General features: G+C 35.3%; 1 long non-coding RNA gene across 1 annotated transcript; it reads left to right on the top strand.

The window, feature by feature from the left end:
- The first annotated feature begins 119 nt into the window (after positions 1 to 119).
- Positions 120 to 2,646, top strand: LOC127845347 (uncharacterized). Its single transcript, XR_008033186.1, has 3 exons — positions 120 to 200; positions 1,122 to 1,285; positions 1,680 to 2,646. It is a non-coding gene; the product is annotated as an uncharacterized LOC127845347 (long non-coding RNA).
- Positions 2,647 to 5,058: the final 2,412 nt, after the last annotated feature.

Genomic DNA, 5,058 nt, shown 5'->3' with positions numbered 1-5,058 from the left:
GTGGCACGAAGTGAAATATTTCAGAAATGTCCGTATGTCATTTCAATTCAACCGTAGTACACCAGAGCTGTCAATATGTTCTAGCCATTAAACTGAAAATAGATGGCTCCTTTCTGGATACAGGTTTGAATCCGAACCCGTTATCGCCTGTGTACGGCTGCACGAAGGCAGGAATCATTCATGCTACACGATGTTATGTAGTAAGTTGAAAACACTATTTATATCTATGTTGATAACACGAAACACAAGATATGTGATCAGTTTCATTGTCGCGAAGGCAGGGACAAACTGTTTCGATCTAGTTTGAGAAATACTTCACATTAAATCATTAAAGTTCTAAACGTTTTGAGTAAATTAACGTACATTCTGACAGACCCCGCCAACACTTATGCTCGAGTAGAAATGCTTTACATTCTGTGTAAACAAACGTCAATATAATTATTCGTTTCTCTTATGATATTAACATACTATGTGGAGCTTCCCCAGTCCACACATAAACAAACATGTTTATGAAGGATGCAAAGCTCACATTAAGAAACATCTTTATTAAAGCGAGATTATACGATTTTGTCAAATATTTATTATTTATATAAAATGTTTAAAAAAAACTTATTAAACATATATTTTAATATAAATTAAAATAAAAGTTGAGAAGAACCTGTGTCGAAAAATGCGAAATAAGCCAGATGTTTAATTCTGAAATCGAAAAAGGCTGTACAGTCGAATTCGCCAGCATGTAAATCATACATGTACGATGTGAATCTAAATTTAGTTTAACGGTTCATTTTCAATTCCTGCAACGATATCTACACTCTGGACCCAACCGGCTTTTCCACTAAAGTCCACTCTTTACGGAGACTCCGAAGATGGACGAAGTGTTACGATTCATTCATATCTATTCATCCGACACACGAACACTAACTAAAAAGACGAATGCTTAGGTTATTGTAGGAAAATATGTACGAAATATCTTCGTCACAATCGCTTATTTGTCTTTGCTGTATTTTATGAAATTCGTCTTCAATGTATAATTTTTCTTGCCTATTTTGTGTTATTGTAACATATTTTATCAATATATTACACTTTAACACATATACAAAATCGTATAATCTCGCTTTAAGGTATCCGAGGCTGCCAAGAAGTCAAATATCCGACTCAACGTGCTGTGTCCGGCATTCGTAGACACGCCCATGTTTAGACGGTTGGCGGCAGGGGACGCTACTCAGACTATCGGCGGGGACCAAACAGCCGTGACGGCGTTCATTGAGCGCATTGGAGTACTCAGGTACTGTTAAAATTCAATTGGTTTGCACGTCGATTGGTCATTTGCCAAATGACACAAAAAGTGTCGCGTCGCTTGATCTGCATATGTTTAGTTTATTTTATTTTATTTTTACGAAGTAATTTTGTAACAAACAGTTTTTACACAAGTGTATAATATCGCAGCATATTGATCTTTCTTTATTCGGCCCGAAAACGAAAAAAAAAGTATCCGCCGTGAACGTCCGTCTGAATTATAATCTTTCGGAACAGATGTTTCGGGTTTTGTGAAACGAAGATTTTTTTGATAATAGCTATCTCATTCCTACTGATGCCGTAAAAACTGTTAAAATTTAGAAAAAAAAAATAAAAATAAAACACTTTTGTAAATGTGACGGTTGGAAGTTTGCATGTTTCAGCACAGAAGAGGTGTCGGTGGCACTAATTGACATTCTCACGGATGAAACGAGAAATGGGTTGATTTTGCGTTGCGCGAAAAAGACTGGAAACGTTTACAGCACGCTTACCGTACAAGACGTGTAACATTATTTCATGCGGAGGAACTTGATAAGAAGGCGAAAAGGTTGAGAAGAATCCACATTTCTATAGTATTACTTTCAATATCTCTTTAATTGAGCTTAAAGACACACACTATGTGCCAACCGACAGGGCTGAAAAAACTACGAGTGTTAGTGTTAAATATATGATACATTGTATGTAATCTTCTACCATTATTTGTGCGTTAACAGAGTTCAGGAATTCATATTGTACAGAGAGAACATATCGTTTTAGAAAAATCTACCAGTATGTGCAAGAAAAATGTATTGAACAAAAAAACTACAATTGTGAGTCGCGCTTTTATTTTTCAGTGTGTTCAATTCATATGTCAGCAGAAAGTCATACTTTATATACCCATTTGATTTGTACATTAATGTTTAAGTTCTCTCATTTTAAACTGTTCAGTTAATTACCATTAGTAATTAGTAATTGTTTTGGAATTGATTAATAATTGTATGTGAATATTTAAGTCTTACACATTTGTTAAAAGTAGCAATTTCAAAAACGCACACTCCTATAGAAATGACTGTTTTAAAGAAAGAAATAGTTGCATTTAGGATTTCTTAATTTGGAAAAGATTAACTCATGTTCATTGTTTAACATACCAACAAAACTAATACAAGTAATGAACCAAAGACATTTTAAATGTTTTGTCTTCTTCACGCAGCCGAGGCGAACGTCGTTATGTCTTAACTTTTAAAGGGATTTGTTCAAATATTTTGGCATTTTTTGTGTAGTTTATCATTAATTTTTATAAGTTGATAAATGTAAACATCAGAATTAATGAGCCCCACCATAGAACACAAATATAATTTAAGAACAAACAGATTTTTTTTTATTCTAGCTGAGCTTGGACGACGGGCTTTTTGATTGAAAATTCTTTTCTTAATCACTATTCGAGCTTAGTGTTTAAGGCAACGCAAAATGACAACTTGAATTGTAAGGTTCAAATCAGAGCTATTTAATATGCACTTTTTTGTTTTTATGTCTTAAAGCGAGATTATACGATTTTGTCAAATGTACATTAATTTATATAAAATGTGTTAAAACGTATTAAATATATATATATATATATATATATATATATATATATATATATATATATATATCAATATAAAATTTAAATACAATGTTAAGAAGAACATGTGACGAAATGCGAAATAAGCCAGATATTTAATTCTGAAATCGAAAAAGGCTGTACAATCGAATTCGCCAGCATGAACATTATCATGGCATGTACGACTGTGAAATATAAACTAAGTTTTAACGGTTCATTTTAAGTTTTTGCAACGATATCATTCATACGACACACGAACACTAACTCTGGTCGGACATTAATTTGTATTTGCTGCATTTTATGAAATTTGTCTCTAATGTGTAATTTTTATTGCCTATATTTGATCAATATATTAAAATTTATCACACATAAATAAATCGTGTAATCTCGCTTTAATAGAAAATAACAGCTTTTAATTTATAAAGAGATATGCGCGCACATCGGTGATTATCCAATACGTACCATTTCTCACAGACGTCAAGACCAGTTTCAGCTCTCCGTGTGTAGTCCGGTCGCGGGGCCGTCTGCAGACGGAACCTGTGATGGCGTTACCGGACGACATGAAAACAGTTTTGGCGGGAAGTTTGCAGCCGCAAATCCCCCTTTGTCTAAAATTCATTTTTTCGTTAGCAATTCATATGCCACAAGGCTTAACAAAATGTAGTTTGTGTGTAAAACATAGTGATAGAATAACCGCAGCCCAATACAATGACTCAGTGCTACTTTAGGCAATGTGACGTCTTTCATGCACAATGGATAGTCTCTGAACTAATAGTATTAAGAAGTAATACCAAAATTGGATCAATATCAAATCCATCTCAATACATATATATTCAACATGCCAAGGCACATATAAAAAGGCAAATATTATTAAATACACCCGACCTGATAACATCCTTCGAAATGTCCGAGGAATTCCCGTCAATATATCCAGATAGCATGCAGCGGACGACAAATTAAAAATCTCCGTCCCGAGTTTGAAGAGCGTGGCGACCAAAAGATGGTCGTCTGCGGTCACTATGGTGACGGAGCAGTTCTGGCATTCGGTATGATCTTGTGTGCTGATGGCTTGAAACGGAAAGAACCATAGACCCGTTTAACGATTTGGTCTGCGAGCAGTGTTTCGTGATGTCAACTTAAATGAATATTGACGAGTGGGGAGTTAAGTATTATTCCTTTTACAATAATGATGATGATGATATAAAAACAATATATGCAGCATGAACAAGAATATTAAAAATCAATTAAATGTAAGTATATAAATTCGCGAAATGCAGTGTACTGCATATATATTCTTTTTATTCCACTTACAGCCTTAAAGAATCGCTAGGCATGTCGAATCATCCTGGGAAAATAACTCGTCCACTCTGCAGACACAATGCTCAAAGTAAATATCAAAATAAGCGACCAAACAGAAAGCTCCATTGAAATAATATGTTTTTACAGTATATAAAATCCTAGTTCTAAATGGTTCTCAGCACACGCCTGAAACTGGCAATACGTTTTTGGCATAATAATGAAGAGTGGTAAACATGTAAATGCGGCAAAATCTGAATTTGACGAGATTATTTACATATATTTGCATATTATTTTAAAGATAATTTGCGGATGATTACCAACAATCAGTTCCGAAATAACAATCTCTTGTTTTCAGCTTGCTTTGTTGGCGCACCGGAATGTTGTTGTTGTTTTTGATTTTTTATCGAGTGCACCGGGATTGTCTCCCATATGGCCATCGCCCCCAGAAAGACGTGTTAGTTGGTTACGGGGGATAGTGCAAGATACAGGAGACACCCAGTTCCAGAGGTGACCCTGGGCTTTTAGTGCCCGGTGTATAGCACCTAGTACACTGCACCTCGGTTTAAACGTCTCTGCGAAAGACGGTTAGAAGGTTAGGTGCAGCGGGGGATCGAACCAGCGATCTCTGGATGTGAAGCCAGTGTGTTACCACCAGACCACGGATCCGCTACACCGGATGTGTGTAATTGTTATACGCATTTATCTGCGAGCCGTTGTGAAACACATTGGTTAATAACGAATAATTACCGACAATTGAGTTGTTAACGCAATAAATGTGTGATAAGTGTATGGTATGCCAAATCTAAATGTGTTCGTGATTTGATATTGATATGTAACCGTATGTTATAACGTGTTATGTCTGAGAAAGTGCTACTATCAAACCA

Source organism: Dreissena polymorpha, chromosome 9 (genome assembly GCF_020536995.1).
Source record: "Dreissena polymorpha isolate Duluth1 chromosome 9, UMN_Dpol_1.0, whole genome shotgun sequence".
In the NCBI taxonomy this organism is placed as follows: domain Eukaryota; kingdom Metazoa; phylum Mollusca; class Bivalvia; order Myida; family Dreissenidae; genus Dreissena; species Dreissena polymorpha.
The sequence above is the reverse complement of the archived record's forward strand: the minus strand, read 5'-3'. Positions and strand labels throughout refer to the sequence as shown.